Source organism: Cuculus canorus, chromosome 3 (assembly GCF_017976375.1).
Source record: "Cuculus canorus isolate bCucCan1 chromosome 3, bCucCan1.pri, whole genome shotgun sequence".
Lineage (NCBI taxonomy): Eukaryota > Metazoa > Chordata > Aves > Cuculiformes > Cuculidae > Cuculus > Cuculus canorus.
In genome coordinates, this window is record NC_071403.1 from 2,215,776 (window position 1) to 2,237,771 (window position 21,996).

Consider the following 21,996-nt stretch of genomic DNA (forward strand, 5'->3'; position numbering starts at 1 on the left):
TCCTCAATTGTGACCTCTTCCTTTCTGCTGTACGTAACCCCCTCTCCCAAATTTTTGATGACAAAACAGAGAACAAACCTTCCCAGCTCTTATAAACTGTTGTCACACTCACTTTCCTTTCATTTTCCTTTTCCTCATTCCTTTACTTCCCTTTCTTTTCTTGGTTGCTGTCTCCTTGGTCTCACCTCTGCTATTTCTCCTCTGCTTTCCCTTACGTAGATACTACTACACCAATGGAAAAGTGTTGGTATGAATACGTACTGCCCTACCTACAGGAATATGTGTCAGAATAAAATCCATTTTGTCAATGGCTTTTGGATGTGTACTAAGTAGCAAAGTTGGCCAATCAATACTCTTCTCCCTCTCCCTTGTTTCTCTTCCCTTTACTTGCTTTTAAACTCCTCCGTGTCTCTCTCTTTCCCAATACCAATCAAAATACCTGGAAAACTGTGTTTGGCAGTTTTGTTCTGCATAGCAGAGGTCAGATTAAATTGCTTGCTCAGTGTAGAGACCTCTTGTTGCCCATCATTAGTGTAGGATGAAAGAGGGGGCAGGACCTATCCAATGGACCTTTATGAAAAGAAGAGACTTTTTCCCCAATTACGACCTGTGTCATTCCCATCTTTATTCTCTGAGCTTGCACAGTTCATGTTCACTTTGGCTGATCTTACGCATATTTTCTAGGTTTAATTTCCCCTGGAAATTTGCAAGAACAGTTAATTGCTGTGTTCAGACTCAAGACTGACAAAAGTAACACTTGGCTATGAGGAGGATTTGGAAACAACAGGCTTTAAGTAAAATTCCAAACAGAAGCAAAGCACAAACACACACACAAAAAAATGTGCAGAGTTTATATTTCTTTAGCTTCTTATTTTTCAATACGCGGCTGTTTATGTTGCACAGAGCCTTCTCATGCCCCAAAATTTCATCTGAACCAAGACACAAATGGCATTCAATAAAACGAAGGATTTATACATTAATTACACCAAAATATGTGGAGTAGAAGAGCTTTATTATGGTTGTAGATTGAATAACTCCAAAAGATACCGAAAGTGAGGTCTAGGGTTAACTAACAGTTTTATTTTTACTTTCTTGATGATTTATAAACAGAGTTTTCATTCACTTGGCCACTTACTCTGTTTTCTCTAGGATCCACTCCAGGGTATAGCTTTATTCTCTGAGCAAGAGTCTGGGCATGACCCTAGAGGCTGGAGGTTAAGGGCAATCAAAAGAGAAAGTTAGAATTTGGGTCTTAATCCTACTATTATTTCAAGTTCTCTATAAAAAGTGGAAGAGCTTCAACAGGATAGATTGAAATACACTAAGACTTAAATACACTCTCATCTCTTGGGGATGGAAGACCTATTTCAAAAGGATTTCAATCTAAACTCTAGCCACTCTAACTAAGCATTCTACCCACCGGGTTTTTTGGGGGAAAAAAAAAACATGGAAAGATTCACATTTTAAGAAAAATCCTCCTTTTCTTATACATCTTTCCAAAATATGTGTATGTATATGTATTTACATATATATATATATATACACATATAGTTTTAGGAAGACTAAAATATACTGAATACTAAATTTGGCCTGAAATTAGAGTTTGCATTAATTTTAAGCTGAACATTTTGCAAAGAAATGGCTTGCTGAAAAATATTTTCCCAGTCTTGCTGGGACTGGGAAAGTATCAGTTTAAAATCGATATCAGTTAAACAACCTTGTTATTATTATCATATAATCTTAATCTCGATACCTGAATCTGGATTTTGTGGAATAATACATCTCAGACTTCATGCCACCATTTTAACCCATAGTGTACTAAGCAAGAAATTTACTACTCTCAGACTGACCAGTCCCGAGGGTGGTTTCTAACAATTTTTTTTCTACTACTATCTGTCCTGCCAATTGTAAACCCCACTGTGCACTCTGCACTTGCACAGACTAATATAGGATGGTCCTAGTCTCAGGAATTTCTGGGCACTACTTTAATTAGCATAATTAAACATAATAGATCCATGAAACCTAGACGATTTAGTCTCTTCAATAATGATCATTTTGTCATCTCACTGTAATGGATGTACTTTAGCTTCATTTTTAGGTTGGTATTACTCGTTACTCAGTAGCTGAAGGGACTACAAGAAAGGTGGGGAGGGACTTTTTACAAAGTCTTGTAGTGACAGGACAAGGGGGAATGGGCGTAAACTGGAGAGGGGCAGATTTAGACTGGACATAAGGAGGAATTTCTTCACGCTGAGGGTGATGAGGCCCTGGCCCAGTTTGCCCAGGGAAGCTGTGGCTGCCCCATCCCTGGAGGTACTCAAGGCCAGGTTGGATGGGCCTTGGGCAGCCTGAGCCAGTGGGAGGTGTCCCTGCCCATGGCAGAAGTTGGAACTGGATGGACTGTAAGGTCCCTTCCAACCCAAACTATTCCATGATTCTATTCTGTGATTCTATCTAAAACCAGGTGACATTTATGCAACTCCATAAGCCAATCCCAAGTACAAGAATAAGAACTACACCCCACTACAAGGCAGAAAACGTTCAATACTATCACCTGTGGTTGCCATCACAGTTCCAATTTATTGTTTTCTTGATGACAGAAAAAGAAACCAAAGGTGCCCAGGAAATCAGATAGAAAAATAGGGCAAGGTTGCTTTCAGTCTCTTGTGGTTTGGTGGATTTTTTTCTTTTCATTTAGAAATATTATTTCTCTTAATTTAGAATCACAGAATTATAATATCATAGAATAGTTTGGGTTGGAAGGGACCTCAAAGCCCATCCAGTTCCAACCCCCCTGCCATGGGCAGGGACACCTCCCACTGGCTCAGGCTGCCCAAGGCCCATCCAACCTGGCCTGGAACCCCTCCAGGGATGGGGCAGCCACAGCTTCCCTGGGCAACCTGGGCCAGGGTCTCATCACTCTCATGGTGAAGGAATTCCTCCTTATGTCCAGTCTAAATCTGCCCCTCTCCAGTTTATACCCATTGCCCCTCGTCCTATCACTCCAAGCCTTTGTAAATGTCCCTTCCCAGCTTTCTTGTAGCCCCTTCAGGTCCCCTTCAGAGGACTTTTTCTTCCTTAAAGAAGAAGTCATTTCTAAGGAAATAACTAAAGGAAGGTCAGGCCATCCTTTGTGTAGGCGTTGGTATGGAGTACCTGATAACTCGCCTCTTCCATCAGAATTGTCAGCCTCCACGAAAACACAGAGTAAGGCAGTCTGTGCGGTGGAGCTGCCTCGCCAAATCCCCTGTTTCGCAGGCAAGTGTAAGTGAGACTATGCAGCTGCTTCAGTCTTAAAACAGATCCCTTCTTTCTGCTTGGAATTTCCCAACAGCTTCCAGGTCCTTATCAGTACTCGCTCTGTGAGTCAAACCCTTCAGCCAGGGGATGACAGATTCTAAAAACAAAGGGAAGATATTGTCATACCCGTAATGACCCTGTGAACAAAGTACGGAATGGCTCTGGGCTGGAGTTTGAAGGCTGGATGGGAACCTGTCAGTGCAATTTTCTTCTGGTTTCTGGACGGGGGAGGTGTGGGTTTCGGTGTTTTTCAGCCTCCTCTGTTCTTTTACATAGTTTAGCCATCGTGCAGTGGGCAAGAACATATGCTCTGCCCTAGCACTGCGCAGAGCTGCCTTGGGCGGTGCCAGGCATTGCTGTGTTCTCATGGAACTCCCTCTCTACCCATCCTAACAACCATGAGATGATCACCAGGTGAGGTGCTACTCAGTGTGCACACTAGTGGTAGATGTTTACCGTGCAGAAGGAGAATAGGATGGAGAAAAGGAACAGACATGGAACTTGAATTGTAGTCGTAGGAATATCCTAGGCTGCGAGTACTTATAAAAAAGTGAGAACAAGTATTCGATATTGGTTTGAAGAACATCTCACTATGTTTTACGTGTGATGTCACAGTAAGATTGTCAGTTTATTATGGGTCTTTAAGAGCTTAGATGGAAAAAGAATGCTATCGCTGACTAACTAGGCAATGACATGACATATCTTGCTCCTTCTTAATACAGATCTGATTCTATCAAATGCTCGTAACAGAATTTAGAAGTGATTTTTTGAAAATTGGTCACGTGATCAGATGGAGACATTACTGCAAACTCACGTACTATTTATTGTTCATATTTATTAGCTGGTACATTAGATATACATTATATACCTTTACACAATATTGTCCTTTTTCCGTTTATAGTTTGGGATATTTCCTTTAAATCAGAAAGAGTGTTATTGATTAACTAAGACAAGAAATGTTAAACTGCAGCCTAATTCAGCAGTAGCTGAAAGCCATTACTTATCACTAACAGGTTCTTGGGTTCCATATCTGGAGAGCTTTCAGGTCATTAGAATTTTGCTTATTACCGGGAAGAATAATAGATCAGAAATAACCAAGTACAGTAGTAAAGACTAAAAGTGACTTCAAAAATTACAAGAAAATAATACTTCGAATATATATTTTTTTAACTGCTTCTAAAATCCACTGTAGATATTCAAACCTCTCAATATTCTACAATGCATTTTGGATTTTGATTTTTGCGTGGGTTTCTTTTTCTCTTTGAGAAGACACTTGAGTGTTTGATTTGATAAAAAGTTTTATAGTGAAGAGAACAATATCTGACACTTAAAAAGCCGTGCTTCTTACTATGTCTCACTAAGATTACTTAACATTTCAAAGCCTGGTCAAGGTTTTTAGTTTCTCTTCCTCATTATAATATATTTCAGCTAGAAAATGGTTCTACTATAAAACTTCACGTCAAGCTTCTGTAATTTTAGTGGGATCGGACTGCCCACCAGCAGGAACTGCATTTCAGAAGTCAATATTCAGGCTACATAAACAAAAGTTGTTACACTGACCACTTAAATGTCCCGCAAATTTACCAAAATCCATCTATCCACCAAGATACCTATTAAAAATAGCACTTAAATTGTTTATTCTCATGAATGGATTTTGTTTGCCTTACTTCACTACACCATAATTAACATGATGACAAAGTAATTGTCTCCCTTTATACATGTGTGGTTAATATTAAACTTTTATTTGAAGTACATACAAATTATCTATTTTAGGGTAATAAATAAACACTGAAGTACAGATAAAAGTGGTAGAAGAGATGAAGCCTCTGTATAGACTGTCTCAAGGAAATGTTACACTTACTGAGTCACAATATCTCTAACAACAAGGGCACATGCAAACCAGTAATTAAATTTTTTCATATGATTATTTGAAACCAATTTAACACAGATATTCAGAGCAAACCACTTAACTACTGTTTCAGGTGCAGAAGGTTTTACAGCTTCTTGTACTCTGACTTCTATGTGTTAAGCAAAGAAAATAACTTTCAGCTTTGTATGACAGTTCCACATATTTTGTCATCAAATCTCACCTATCAAGTGTTATTCTTTTCTTTATACATTATAAGCAGTGATTTTAAAAGTGTATAAATTTCTTTCCCCAACTGATCTCTTGTGTGAAGCATCCAGTCTGGAGAATTAAAAGGCATCCAAGGTCAGCTGTTGATCTTATCAGACTGCAGTTTATAACTTCAGCATAAATGTGTGTCAACTGAGAGTATGAAAACATTACCTCGTATCCACTTCAACATGCAAACCATCTCCTATGAAATGAGTTATTTCTTACAGATAGTCATAGCTTGTACACAGGTGTTTTGACCAGGGGATGAGATTCGAGTATTCCTGATTCCATACAGAAGCAGGAGACGCATCCCACCCTTCTTCTGCCCACACAGTGCTTAGAGAACAGCTAAAAAGGCATCAACCATTATATTTTCTTGTTATACACAGCATTATCTGCCTATGATTTTTACGGCGGGTAAGGGTACGTTGAAATGTCTTCAGTCTATTTCTGCCAACCACTGAAGAAGAAAAGGATTATGAGCATTATTACTGTCAGGCTGAAAATATCCATATTTATGAACAAAGGTTTGATGCATAAAATGAAAGCTTCTGTTTACCGATCACAAGCTTCTATCTGCGACTGGAATAGCTACAGCAGGGAAATATTGGAAGGAATTCAGCAAAACAGAGGGTGCACCATTGGATTAATGTTTATATTCAAGGAGATTAAAGGGTGGAGAGCTACCAAAACAGAGGTTTAATATTGTAAACTTCATGTGTTTATACAGACATCATTGTTCAAACGCTGTTATCTCACCTGGGAGAGCTGTCCCACTGCCCTGATCAACAGTCCCAACGCCTCACATCCGGAACACCCCATACAACTGAGATGGAGCCAGAGCTCACCTGTTTATCCCTGGAATTGGTATAATCCTAGCAATAACTGCGATACAACAAGCCCTCTAACTCTACTGAAACTCATTATCATATTTTTCTCTTCTGAATAGACATCTAACCATGGCATGCAAATTATGCAGCTCCAAAGAACATCTTTACGAAGAATAAAAGCATTTACAATATTTCTACACCAACCTGATTTTTGCGTTTTAAGCATTAATGCACTGTTTTAATCTAAAAGATATCACCTACAACACGAAAGATAAGAAAGATAAAAGGCCAGTGAAGAAACAGTAATTGAGAAATATCTGACACAGAGGTGTCCTGGCTGGTTAGAGCTAAGGGGAAAACACTCTAGGAAGTATAACAATTTACACATATTAATGCTGACATAGATTACGTTCACATAAAATTGAAGTTTTTTTTTTTTTACCTGCCTTTTTAAAAGAATAGAAGACATTCCACTTATTGTGCATTTTAAGAAGAACTGTGAGGACACTCCAAATGTATTTTCAGTAGTAGCAAAATTCACACAAGTTTGGTATGACTCAACAGTAACTGTTTTTTATCTTAATATTCTGGAAGAGTATTTAATTGACAATTGTTTATCTACAATATATATTCTATTCTCCTCAGGACCTCAAAATATCATGTAATTTACTCCACAATTTTCAGGGGAGTCAGACTAATATAAATTGATCAAGTTACAATTGAACATCATTTAATGTTGAACTGGAAACACATCACCAGTGCAATCTTTCAGTAAAGAAGAAAGAGAGGAGCAGAGAAAGGGTAGGGGGGATTCAACCAAGGTGTTCTCTCCAGTAGCATGCCCAAGGAAAGGATATTTTGTGTTGGCTACAGAAGTCATGGAAGAAGTGTGAGAGTAATAATTCACAGAATCACAGAATCTAAGCACCACGTTTACACATCTTGTAAATACCCCTGGGAGTGGTGACTCAACCACTTCCACGGGCAGCCTGTTCCAATGTTTCACCACTCTTTCAGTAAAGAATTTTTTCCTGATGTCCAATCTGAACCTCCCCTTGTGAAACTTGAGGCCATTTCCTCTCATCCTATCAACTGTCACTTGGAAGTGACCAACACCCACCTCACCACAACCTCCTTTCAGGTAGTTGCAATCAGTGATAAGGTCTCCCCTCAGCATACTTTTCTCTTGGCTGAACAATCTCAGTTCCCTCAGCTGCTCCTCATAAGACTTGTGCTCTAGACTCCTCACACCAGCTTCGTTGCTGCCCTTTGCATGTGCTCCAGCAACTCAATGTCTTTCTTGAAACGAGAGGCCCGTCGATCCAGCCTGTCCAGATCCTTCTGCAGAGCCTCCCTACCCTCAAGCAGATCAACACTCTCACACAGCTTGGTGTCATCTGCAAACCTACTGAGGGGGCACCTGATCCCCTTGTCCAGATCATTGATATAGATTTTAAACAGAACTGGCTCAGCTACTGAGCCCCGGGGATCATTGCCTGTGACCAGCCTCCAGCTGGACTGACCTTCATTCACGACCCTTTGAGCCCAGCCATTCAGTCAGTTTTTTAGCCAGTGAAAATTATGCCCATCCAAGTCATAAGCAGCCAGATTTTCCAGGAGAATTCATCCAGTAAATCAACAAGATTCTTCTGCGCTTGCAAGACAGCAATTTCCTTGCCTGTAAAGCCATTCAATATGCTTTTAATGCTTTATAAATAACCACAATAGTAATATTAATATGCAAGTTAAAGGGCATTAGAGACTGGACTGAATATCCTTGTTCCTGCACCTTGACACATATTGCTGACTCTGAGCCCCTTTGACCAATACATAAAAGAAAACTACTTCAGGCTCTAGAGTTTCTAGGTGCTAATCATGCTCTCTACTCCTGATGTTTAACTTTCTTCACTTCAAGCTAAATACACTGTTTCAGCTGTATTTACTTACTAAATGCAGGGTTTCTTTTTAATGAAATTGATGGTATCATACATGAAAGTGTCTGCGACAGCTTGAACAAAAAATTTCAGGCTGTATTCATAAAACTGTAGGTTTGATGGTTGATTCTTCACTTGTTGATCACCACTAGGCTGACCATCTCTTTCCTGAGCAAGTGCCTAGTTCAAGTCACTCCTCAGGCTAATCAAAGGCAAGATGCAGAGTAATATAACTACCATCACAACCTATAAACACAGCATCAATGCAGTCCTGAGAAGTACTAAATTTTTGTATTGCTATATTCTTGCAAACTTCAGGTTTCTGTTAATTTGTTGCCCGTACAACGAAATACTGAGTAGAACTGAATGGATTAGTAAATTCAGTCAAATTAAAACATGTTGGTTCAAGTTTCATCATGAATTTATACACACAGACAACATCAAACATTGTGACTTAAACTACTCTAATCCGGACATAAAATACAAAAAACCCCTATCTGCTGAAGAGACATCAATATGTGTCATCTCTGATGAAGAAATAATTATTAAGTCACTCAACTCATCAACATGTCTGACAAGAGATTAGTAAAGAATGGGGTCACTGTAGACACACTTTGACATTTTCTATGTTTTTTCTGGTTTAGAAATCTACAGTTATTTTCTACAAAAGGGGTAAATACTTGCAAAGCTTATTTAGAAGGCTTCAACCTTCTACTGTTTCCCGTAAGCCTTCTCTGACATTTGACCTGCCTCTCACAGGTCAGGACATTTTATCTGAGTTAGACATAATTACAACTGACAGCAGCTCATAGTTTTTTTTCCTTAGTCTTCGTTATAGAGAAAGAAGAACAGAGACAACAGATTAGAGGATTGTTCAGCAATCCAATTTGTGGCCTATTAGAGTCTTGAGCAATTTTTTACTCATGCTAGATGGGCTCATTTATAAGTTTATTTCACGGAAACTTTGGTCACAAGGAAAATCATGTGATAAGAAACTTCATAAACAGTTCTTAATGAATTACAGTCAGAAATCATTTGAATGGAATTTGATTCATTCTGTATCAAGGAATAATAGTGGTACTTTTACAAACAGACATTTTCTAATATAATTCTAACAGCAGACATTGAACACTGAAGATTTTTATTATAACTTTTTTCTACACAACGGTTTCATCTTATCTTCAGATGGTATTCCAGGGATGGGTCCTGTAATTACTAATTTAAAAATTGTAATAAATACAGATTATCTGAGTTCGTTCTCCAATTATCTCTTACAACCAGAGCTTAGCTGTAGGATTTAGGATGTCCCAAATAAAAATAAATTCATAATATCTAGGCACTAAATTAGTAAAATGCGCTGTAACAAAAATTCGTGGTAGTTCTTTATTCCAGGATAGTTTTCCCCTTTTCTTGGAGAACTTTTTTTGTTTCTTATTTAGATACTTATATTTCTTTTTCAAAGTAGTAGTAAGCATCATAGTAGTTCAGCATATTCTAGTTTTTAGTGGATTTGTTCTAGCAGAATCTCTGGAGGACACAAAAGTATTACATGAAGGTTTATAACTAACAGCATGATCTACCTCTCAACATAGAATCATAGAAACATAGAGTACTTTGAGTTGGAAGGGACCTTAAAGATCATTTAATTCCAAGCCCCTGCCTTGGGCAGGGACACCTCCCACTGGATCAGGCTGACCTGTGCTGCATAAATCCCAAATGCTTCATTTTCATGAAGAGGAACCACTCACAAGTCTGTTGTAGAAGATTCTGCTTAAACTGTAAAGTCGTGTAATAGCACAAGGGCGTCTCCAGCACCGTTCTCCGGCCTCTTGGACAACCCATGCAATCCCTATCATGTAGCCACCTCACTTTCTCCCTTCCCACACTGGTTTTAACAACATTAATTGTCAAACTCAGCCCAGATAGATGGCAGGTTCCAGTCCTTTCGTAAACCGCCCGCATCCAGAGAAGCTCTGTTAGCTGGCACACCCGCTGCTGCTTCTGTCCTATGAATTAAAGTGAAAAATTGTTTTCCTTACTCTATGGAAACCACTCAAATGGTGCACAGAGGTTGAGCATTTATTATTACAGGTATTGTCATGCAAGGGTTTGTGTCTCTGTTACTCCAACAGTTCAGAAAAGCGGTGCTTTGTCCCATTAACACCATTACCAGACTCAGCTATGAGGGTAGACCCCCTCCTTTACCCAGGAGCGGAGCCACAACAATTTAATTATAAGCATTTCTTCAGCCTGAAGATTTCACACGGGTTTTCACTTCTGTGAAAGCACTACACGTGTACCCATATCTTCCAGCTGATCGCACCCACCCCATGTGTGTGCAGGTTTTATGAAGCCTTTCATGATCTGTTCTTCAGCCACAGTCCAGACCAGCATAAGGCAGCATTTGCATTTGGCTTTGTTAACGTAATCACTCATCGCTGCATAACAGACACATTAGAGCCTGTGTGAAAGCAGAAGCTAGTTTTGATTCCCCTTGTCAAGCTAACATGTAGATTTTCAGCCTTAGTTTAGAAAGTGGCAGGTTTGTTTTGGTTTTCAGTTATTACTCTTCTTGGCTCTAATTTAGATAAAGCTCAGGTTAACCGTTCAGCTACTTCATACCTCCTATTTAAGCATTAAGATTATTCATTTCAATACACACATATAATGATTAGAATGACCCTACCCATTATTGACAGCAGAGGGTTTTAGCTGAACATCTCTCTTAAATATGTCACACAATTATTGATGAACGACACAGTGCAACAAGAATAAGAATACTTTGTAATGTTTTTATCATTAGGAGGAAATAATTTAGCTATGGTGTGAATTGAACAAAAGCAGATCATATTGCATGAGGCAGCAGAAATAACATCTTCAATTACTACTCCACTACTACTCTGTACAATCCCATCTTTCACAGGTACAGCTTTTTTTGGTCTAAATTGTATAGAATAAAATATTATCATAGACAAAAACAACACTGTAAGATAGATCTAAATAAAAACAAAGGAGTTTCAGTTTGACATTAAAACGTTTTCTTGTCATTGTCATAACTTTAACATCATAAAGAAAATGCTTTCAACACTGATTACTGAATGTATTTTATATTGGTTTTAATAGTAGAACTATAATTTTAATGGCATGTGTAGTTTTACACTGCCTAATACATTTACTCTATAATTTCTCCAAAGAGTTGGTTAAATTTGCTTAATAAGAAATACGGCCAGTTAGGAAACAGGGAATTGTTCACTAAATAGCAGCAAAATAACTACAACTGAAGATATGATAAAGATCCACAAGAAAAGAGGCATCTCACAAAAACAGAGCTCTTAATTCTGTCATGCATGTTCTATTTATTGAATTCTACTTATTCATACTACTAAGTGAATCTAAAGAACACCACCCTCACTTTCCACATATTCTGTTAGGGAGAAGGGTTAACACCACTGTTAGCATAGTAGGGTGTGAATATCTTACTAAATTTAGAAGAAACTCATGTTTTCTTTCTGTCTCTCACCAGGTAGGAAATTAGTCGGGGCTTTACTGTATCTGTTGCTTCTCTGAAGTAGATTTTCTTGGGAGGATTACAGCTTGTTGCTGCTCTGATGAAGTGTGGGCATGAATTCAACACTGAAATCCACCTCTACGTCCACTTTCTGTGTAGCACCCACTGGGACAAGTAATTCCCCTCTCCGGGGGCTGAGAGGTGTTGATCATCATGATCATCATTATGGATGGACTCGATGATTCAGTGGGTCCTTTCCAACCTGGTGATTCTGTGATCAGCCAGGACATGTGTTAGGTAGCTCACGCTGTTTCCACAGAGACCTTTGAAAATCATGGTTAAAGCTCTAAACGTGGGCATATTGCATGAAGAGGAAAGACCAAGGGAGCCATGCACGCTGGGCAGTGGGAACAGCTAGGGCTGTTTGGGCAAGTGCTGAGACTCTGCTCCTCTAGAATACTTGAGTAGCTAACTCTGAGGCAGAAAGAAGTACCTAACTCCTCTGAGGATTCACAGGTAGGCAACTTCCTTTGCAGACAGGCAACTGAACAAGGCTATTTTAAGCATTTGCCATAGCAATGCTGCTCTTTTCTCTTCGCAGAAGCCAGCAGACAGAGCAATTACAGCACACGTGCAAAGCACAGGTCCCTGCTTTCTCCTCTGCCAGATGCAGAACACAAATTGAAAACAGAAGTTACTCCTCCATAAATATTGCATTAATATCTTTGGCTATTTGTTGGTTCCTCTTGTGAATCTGCTCCTGCTTATAGAAACCGGAGGCCTCCCAAAGGGCTCCCTACAACATCAGACTAGGCTTAGTTTTCCTTCCTCAAACCCACAGAGATATAGGACAAAGTTTTTGGAGCTCTGAGTCCAGTTCACTGCTAGTTCAGTCACCCAAACTTTGGATAAAGTGCCAATTTCTGTCTTAAGAGTGCTTAAAATTTTACTGTCTCCTGTTGGGAGGCAGAACGTTGTCACTTCCATGAGTCAGAAACCTTCAGCTGTGTTTATTCCTCCCTGTTATTTGCACTCAGTTGTTCATATGCCAACAGTGTCTTTCACCCAAGTACACCTTTTCCCTCTCTGCCCAGGACATCTATTCTTGGCAACCCTATGCCTTCTTCGCCCCTGTCTGTTAGGTTAAAGAAAGTAGTCTTTCAGGTGAAAATAGGTAAGTTTATAGCAAACCGGAGTTGTTCTTCTGTTTTTAAATGCAAAGTAATAATCTCCTTTCTTTTTCCTGCTCCCACAGCTCCCCCTCCCGTTTCCATCTGTTCAGGCCGTTGGGAAAAGACAAGAACACCTGAAGCAAATTCTCTTTTCCTGTCACAATATGGGAGTCAGTGTGAAATGCAATCTGTCGATACGTGGTGAGTTTAATTATGCTAATATTCAATTAGGCTCATACACAATTGAGGAGTAAAGACACCACTCCAAATTAGGCCAAATCCTCCTTTCCCACTTATGTACATATGACTGGATAAGGGTTTGCGTTGGTGTGAGAGCAGAATCGCCCCCTGCCCCAGCGACGTCGGCTCTCACACCTCTTGCAATTATCTCACATCTGTTCAAAAGACAACTGACCTAGACATGGGCGAAGGTCTCTGGAAGCTGACTTATTCCCCCAGGAGAATGTCATGCTGGTATGAGATACAGACACAGAGACGTTTTTATTGTAAGATCTGGTGACAACAGTTTTCTTTACATTTTGCTTTTACTGCAAAACCTAAAAATTCCAAAAAAACCTGCTAAATATTTTTTCATAGTTTCCATGTTTAATGCCACGACTTTCAAAGCCATGTCTGCTGTTTGGATGTCTGTTTTCAAGCAAAAGTAGCAAAAATTTGAAGGTCAGATATCTAACAATATATATTTTAAATGTCAGGGGTTTAATGCTGTAAGTGCATAGTTTTAAAGTGAGACATAAAAATATTAATTTACAGTATACGCCTCTGATGTTTGCAAGTGAATTTTTACACCTTTAAGTAAATACAGAGTCACTTCATAGCCTGTGGGTTTTGTGCCTTTTTCATGCACCTGTGTATTACATTGTTTTCGTTTTGATACAAAATGATCTAGAAATAATCTGTGTTAGTAACTTTAAACAGCTATAGGAATGCAATAACAATTCACAGCTATAGCTGTTCTGCAAATCAGGATCTAAGCATCTATCACCTAGAAAATGCAAACCTAACTTATTAATGCGTAGATAATTTTAGGATCCTGCTGTGCTACAGGAGAAAAAAAAAAAAACAAACAGAAAAGAAGAGAGAAAGAGAGAGAGAGAGGGAAAGGAACTGAATGTATAAAAGAAGAGTCTAACTCAGCTGCAGACCTCTTGTGTTTAACATACCTCCATCAACCACCACTTCCACAACTGAGAGCTCTCACCCGTTGCGGTATTTCAGGAGCCAGACTAATTTCTGACAAGCTGTGGAGGATATAAAACTGGGAGGAGCAGCTGATACACCAGAAGGCTATGCTGCATTCAGCAAGACCTGGACAGGCTGGAGAGTTGGGCAGAGAGGAACCTAATAAAGATAACCAAAGGCGTGCATAGCATCCTGTGCCCAGAGAGGAGGTGTAGCAACCTGCACCAGTACAGGTTAGGGGCTGACCTGCTGGAAAGCAGCTCTGTGGAGAAGGACCTGGGTGTCCCAGTGGACAAGTTAACCATGAAACATCAACGTGCCCTCACGGCCAAGAAGGCCAATGGTATCCTGGGGTGCATTAAGAAGAGTGTGTCAAGCAGGCTTCCCTCCGCCTCTGCTCTGCACTCAGTTAAGTGACACGCAGCCCTACCCACCTAACTATGATATTTTTCTGCTTTGGGTCTTTATGTTAAAAATAAAAAGGCATTGTTATGAGCAAAACCTGTTTATTCAAAACCATAACGTATGTTTGACAATGAGGCAGTAAACAGGAAAGCGACTGCCAATGTTCTCTTCTCCTATAGTTCCACTGTCGTCTTCATCTCACAGATGCATTCTACAACGTACAAACGCTTCACCTCCCGAACAATGTCCCACCAGCATCAACCACAATATCTACATGAAGCTACCCAGCACAATGATTACCCTTTATTTCTCTTTATATTTTCAAGCTCCTCACACATATCATTAAATTTCAACAACACATTTCCCCCAGCCTGCCTCACCTACTAGCAAAAACTATATTTTCAGGGCGCATGGCTGGCCAACACTCTGCTTATCAACAGACAAATATGCAGTTTTTAAATTGTGTTAAAAAACAGTTTATCTCCCTACAGTGTTCTATAGGATTTCTGTAGCCTTTTCATACATGAAACACATTTGCCAGTTCCTCTAATGGAACAGTAGCAGCTTTAACATGTAAAGGAAAGCAGTTTCTTGATGTTGTAGAGGTTTCCATACAACATGGACTCTGGCCCATGTTTGCCACCGCTAGTTTGGAGTCAAGAGTCATCTGGAGAAAACATCAGCTGAGGCCCAGGAAAAGTATCCCTGATGAGACAGTTCAGAAAGAGGACATAAAAGGGTAGGTCAGGAAGTCCCTGTGGAGGAACCAGGATATCAAAAGATGTTGGGCAGACATAAAGTTGGAAAGGCAGGCCCAAAAGAGTCCTACATTTGGTGGCCTGAAATAATCAGCTTCACATATACTGCTTTTAGTACGTGGAAGACTCTCAGATCCTTCGCCTCCACAGCATTCATAGATAATACCTAGAAAGTTAAGTTGAAAGTTTTTAGAAGCCTAAAAAAAAGGCTTCCCACCCAAGGACTGGGATTCATTTCACCTAAAAATAGAGAGCCTACTAAGAAGTTTTTCTATTTTGGTTTTCTATGTCCTGCCATAGTCAAGAGGAAGAGACAAGAACATTCATGGCCTGAGTCAACCGATCTAGGTGAGACAGATATCCCATTGCCTTAGACAGGCAGGATCTGGGGTAGTGCCTGGAAGAGGCAACTACTCTAGGGCAGGTGGTCTTGGTGACTGATATCGGGATATGAATCTTATGCTATGGCACTGAAATCTCCTCAAGACATTGTAAGTCCTGATGAAACTAACTCCTCTTGAAATTAGTGAGAACCAGACCTCAGTAGCTCAGGCTCTCAAACGCTAAATGCACGCTGAGCTGATATAAGCAGAAGTTATAAAACAGAAACATCAAATGTTGACATAGGCAGCCCAGTACTACTGCATTGTTTCAATGTAATCCCTGCTTTACTTGGTAAACGCAACCTATGCATCCTGTTTGGGAATAACCAAGTACAGAAATAAAAAAAGATCCTAAATGCACTGTGCAGAAATGCAGATTCAGATATTTTATTTTTCTATCTGAGCCATTTAATAGACATATGTCATATATACAAGGCATTCAGATATTGCCAACCTTCCAGGCATCCTCAGCTTCCTCAGCTACACTATTTGCTAAAATAGACTTCTTGTTCAGGAAAAGTCTTGGGTCTACTTAGTTGACAATTCATCACTGTCTGAAGGATATCATCCCTGTCTAATGGATACTAAATACAAATGAATAAATTAATCTTTTTCATAAATAAATACAACATGCAAGCAGCAATCATAGATCTAATTGTTAAAATAAAGAAAGCTTTTTGCGGCTGCAGCGTAATGCCTCTAGGTTAAGGCCTGACTTATTAAATCACCATCAAAATTTACTATTTCAGGCACATCAGCTGTCAATAAAGACCAAATAAATAATCTTTTACTTCCCAGGTTAAGTAGAATCCATGAAGCTGAAATAATGCTAATTGCTCGTTATCTCGGAAAGAAGATTTTGCAAAGAAATGGAAAAATAGATGGAAGAGAACCTGTAATAATTATCTGTCGCTAATTACACATCCAATCTCTAAAACATTGTAGGTTAATGATGGTAACCTACATAATGATGCTGCTGAATGCTTCCTCCCGTGTACAAGTACGCTCTAAGAAACCTTTAAACTCCGGCTTCCACCTCAACATGGCAAAACAACTCATTGCCTTGCAGGTGCCCGGGGAACACTTGTGAGACAGGAGGGAGAAACAGTACTCAGACTAGTAAAAGTCGCTTAACTTGATGTCATTCCAAGAAGAAATTGGACAGCCAGAAGGAAAAAATATTGTTCCAGAGAGCCAAGAAAGCAGACAGTCCCATCAGAGGAGCAGCACATAAATGCCGCTGGCATTTATAGGATCTCGGATTACTTGCACTGCCAGACTAAGAAGTTGCTGATTTTAAACTATGATCTCTGTTTTCTCTATCCAACACAGGGAGTGTTGAGCAGCATCTCGGTTTTGGTGGTTGCCAACGGACCAGTGGCATGCATAATGCACACCAATCCAGCAGCTTGCAGGAGTGGGAAGCTGTCATCGTATCACCAACAAGAAATAAAAAACCACGGGTAGAGAAAAGTCAGAAAATATTGAGAAGTACTTCTGTTTTCCACCTTGTGGAGTGCCCAAGCGGTGAACAGCAACTGAAAATCCTGACACAGAAATTACTGGCAACTTTTCTGACAGTGGCATATGTACGGTTCAGCAATCTGTTACTCTCAAAGAGACAGACATGGGATTGACAAGTGACTGGCACAAAGGTCTCTAGAATAATTGTGGTAACGCACTAGAATCGGCATCAAGGGAGGATTTATTGTGAGGTGCTACTGAAACTAGGAGGGCTCCAGTATAGCAACACTGCATCCAGCGATGCAGAGAATGGAATCCAAGGCAAAGTCTGTAGTTTTAGCAGGTTCCAAAATGGGCAATACTTACAGATCTTGGAGATTCTAAGGCCTGAATGGATTGTTCTGGTCAACATCCAGTAGCTGAAGGGGGCTACAAGAAACCTGGGGAGGGACTGTTTACAAAGGCATGGAGTGATAGGATGAGGGGCAATGGGGATAAACTGGAGAGGGACAGATTTAGACTGGATATAAGGAGGAATTTCTTCACGATGAGGGTGGTGAGGCCCTGGAATGGGTTGCCCAGGGAAGCTGTGGCTGCCCCATCCCTGGAGGGGTTCCAGGCCAGGTTGGATGGGCCTTGGGCAGCCTGAGCCAGTGGGAGGTGTCCCTGCCCATGGCAGGGGGGTGGAACTGGATGATCTTTAAAGTCCTTTCCAACCCAAAATATTCTATGATTCTATGATCACCTCTGCTTATCTGCACAACACAGGCTATAGCACTCCACCTAATGACAAGCTGTATTAAAACAAGCTGAATTAAAACAGATGTAACTATTATATCTTATTTCACACGTAACTTGACATGGTGTGGGTGTCTGGAAAGCAACGCTCAATAGGATGAACAGGAAGTGAAGAAACAGTCACTACCAAAGCCTATAGTAGGCAGCATGGCAAGACTTCCACAAAACATGGGTAGTTTAGCTGCTGACTTCTTACATGTGATTTTCATGCATATTATAAAAGCAATGAAAATAATAACTAAAAATAATAATAACTGAATAAAAATACTTCTCTAGTAGTGCTACTCTCTATCAGTCAGGATTTCTTCTGTGAACATAAGAGAGACCTCAGATTCTACCAAGTGAACAGCGTAAATATTAATTTTCCATAACGATAACTAGATAAAATGCAGGTACTTGGCCTAAAATCAACTGCCTTTCTTTATGTCGACTAACTATTTCATGACTACAGAACAACACCATTTGCACGTGAAACTCCCCTTTGAGTTACTATACTATACTCCACATATAATTGTCTTCCTATCATTCACTCAGGAAACACAACACTTGTGGTCAACAGTAGTGGCATTCTGTCCCTACAACCTCTTCCATGAAAAACAACAGTAGGGGTTTCCGTGCTGCAGGTGGTTTTTCTCACCTTTTATTTTTAATTGCTTCAGCTACTTTAAATAAAATAATGGATCTATACATTTTAATGCATCTGAATAGATACGTGTTTAAGATCTAAAAGCACAGATGGTATTGGAGGTAAGCCAACTTCTAAGGCTTATTTCGTAGCTTGAAGTCGAGCTGCATTCAGAACAACCATTGGTCCTAAGAAGCAAAATACCCAGAGTATTCATGGGCATAGGGAAAGATTTTTGTTTCTGTCTAGGCTAATTTAAGACCTATGTTATAGTCTCGCCAAATTTCCAGCTTGTAGTTGGTATGCAGGGACACATCTGCTCTGACTAAAAGGAAAGGAGGGTAATGCATAAAGTGGCTATTATTTTATTTGCTGCCTCAAAATTCTTTCATCATCATGCTTTTCTGAGGCAGAAAGAGAAACTGGTTGGAGTAGGAGATTTAGAGGAAGGATATCCAAGTTAGTGAAGGGAAAAATAAACATGCAAAATGGCTTTACGATTTGACATTCATAGAACTCAGATATATCAAATATGAAACATTTCAGGAGACTAAAACATCTCTCTCTCAGGAAGACTGTCCTTTTCTTCTCTTTCATTTCATTTTCCAGCATCTTTACAATAACAAGTCCTTCGCCAGCATCCTCAAGACATCCTCAATGCATAACCACTGTAGCAGATGTAGCACAACCATTAAAAAGATGTGCAAAAAGAACTAGAAAAACTCCATGTCTGTTCTGTTACTGCCTCAAATTTTCTAAGAACCTAAATCTATATAAATAATCTTTCTGTGCTCACCTTATGCTATGGATGCAATTTTCATTACATTTTTAGTGCTGGGGGTTCAAAGAAGATTCTTCCAGGTAAAGGACAGAAATGCAGAAACAATCTCTCTTCTAAATCAATCATCTTATTAACCGATAAAGTGCTAAAAATGGGTGTGTGTGGGGGAATTAAAATGCATCCAGGATGCAGGAATGGATGTAATTTGGACAAGGTAACATGAAAAGCTAGGAACTGATTGACCTCCTGAAGGCAAGCTGGGTGGCTGGCTGATAAAAAGCCCTTGATTCACTTATGGGAATATTGTGATATTAAATGAATCTATATATAACCAAGAGAGATAAAAGGAGGTATAGAAAGGTTACAAAGTATGTTAAATTCAGCCTTTAAGAAAAGACTTTGAATATAAATCTCTGTGTCACAGAATCCTCATGAATCCCAAGTAAATGACCTTAGTATCCCAATACTGAAACAGGCTGCTCAGGGAGGTGATTGAGACCCCATCCCTGGAGGGGTTTAAAAGATCGGTAGATGAACTGCTTAGGGATGTTATTTAGTACAGGTATGGGTGGACAGGTATTGTTGGACCTGATGATCTCAAAGGTCTTTCCCAACCGAGGGATTCTAGGATTCTATGAACACCACTCTCCATACCGGAGAATCACAGAACCATAGAACCATAGAATAGTTTCGGTTGGAAAAGACATCAAAGATCATCCAGTTCCACCCCCTGCCATGGGCAGGGACACCTCCCACTGGCTCAGGCTGCCCAAGGCCCATCCAACCTGGCCTGGAACACCTCCAGGGATGGGGCAGCCACAGCTTCCCTGGGAAACCTGGGCCAGGACCTCACCACCCTCATGGTGAAGAAATACCTCCTTATGTCCAGTCTAAATCTTCCCCACCTCCAATTTAAAGCCATTCATCCTTGTCTTATCACTACATACCCTTGTAAAAACCCCATCCCCAGCTTTCTTGCAGCCCTTCTGTACCGTAAGCTGCTCTAAGATCTCCTCGGAGCCTTCTCTTCTCCAGGTTGAACAAGCCCAACTCTCTCAGCCTGTCCTCATAACAGAGGTGCTCCAGCCCTTGGATCATCTTTATAGCCTCCTCTGGATCCGTAACAACAGTTCCATGTCCTTCTTATAGAATCACAGAATCACAAGGTTGAAAAAGACCCACTGGATCATTGAGTCCAACCATTCTAACACTCCTTAAACCATGTCCCTAAGCACCTCATTTACCCGTTCCTTAAACACCTCCAGGGAAGGTGACTCCACCCCCTCCCTGGGCAGCCTCTGCCACTGCCCAGTGACTCTTTCCGTGAAAAATTTTTTTCTGATGTCCAGCCTGAACCTCCCCTGGTGCAGCTTGAGGCCATTCCCCCTTGTCCTGTCCCCTGTCACTTGGGAGAAGAGCTCAGCTCCCTCCTCTCCACAACCTCCTTTCAGGTAGTTGTAGAGAGCAATAAGGTCTCCCCTCAGCCTCCTCTTCTCCAGGCTAAACAACCCCAGCTCTCTCAGCCGCTCCTCGTCAGACTTGTTCTCCAGCCCCCTCACCAGCTTCGTTGCTCTTCTCTGGACACGCTCCAGAGCCTCAACATCCTTCTTGTGGTGAGGGAACACAACTGAACACAGTATTCAAGGTGCGGTCTCACCAGTGCCGAGTACAGAGGGAGAATAACCTCTCTGGCCCTGCAGGTCACACTGTTTCTGATCCAAGCCAAGATGCCATTGGCCTTCTTGGGGATTTCAGAACTGGACACAGGTGGGGTCTGGTAAGAGTGGAGTAGAGGGCAAGAATCACCTTCCTCGACTTGCTGGTCATTTTCTTACCTGAAAACACAGTGTCCTAAACCCAGTTTTCTGAAGGTCCTACATCATGTATCTTCCTAGCTTTTAAGGACTCACTTATGACAAAGAAATGTATCTCACAACATAAAGAAAAACGCATTCAAAATTAGTGCTGTAAATACAGAAGCTAATGGAAATTGATGTGGGCCTAGAAACCAAACTTCCTCTCTGATTGTTGTTTCAAGCTAATCAGTTCTGCACACCTAAATGCACAGGACATTTTGTCAAAAAAAATATTAAGGGATGACAATTTTCGCTCACAACTCACAGACCTCCAATTTTATAAAACATTTTTGTGAAGCTACTAAAACCAATTCTCTGTAACTCATATCATGGATCTAATTGATCCAAAATGACTCCACTATTCTCACAGCATCTTCTTTCTTTGTCATCACACACTATCGTTGCTGCTTTAATCTAAGAAATAGCTGAATAGTATTTCTTTTCACTTCATCAACTTTCTACTAATTCTTAAATGTCAATGAAACGCATTTTTGGCCTCACCTGTATTTTTCAGTTTCTTCTCTATTTTTTCAGCTTCGCCATCAGTATCATGTTTTTTTCAGTCTATAATAATTTAATTTTGGAAGAATTTTCACATTAATACTTCTGTACAACATGCAATTTATTGCATTTCAGTGATATCTAAGAAAAAATTTCATGCCGAAATAACCATAAATCTGTAGCTAACTTATAGATGCTTAGTTAACCATATTTCAAATCATTCATTTCTATCTCAACTTGGTAAATTTGGTATAATAAAGCTGTCAAAATGTATTTTCTTTTATCAAAAGTACAGCAAATAATAACCTGTAGATCAAATGTACAGAGACAATGGAATCCAAAGGATGCATTTGTTATGT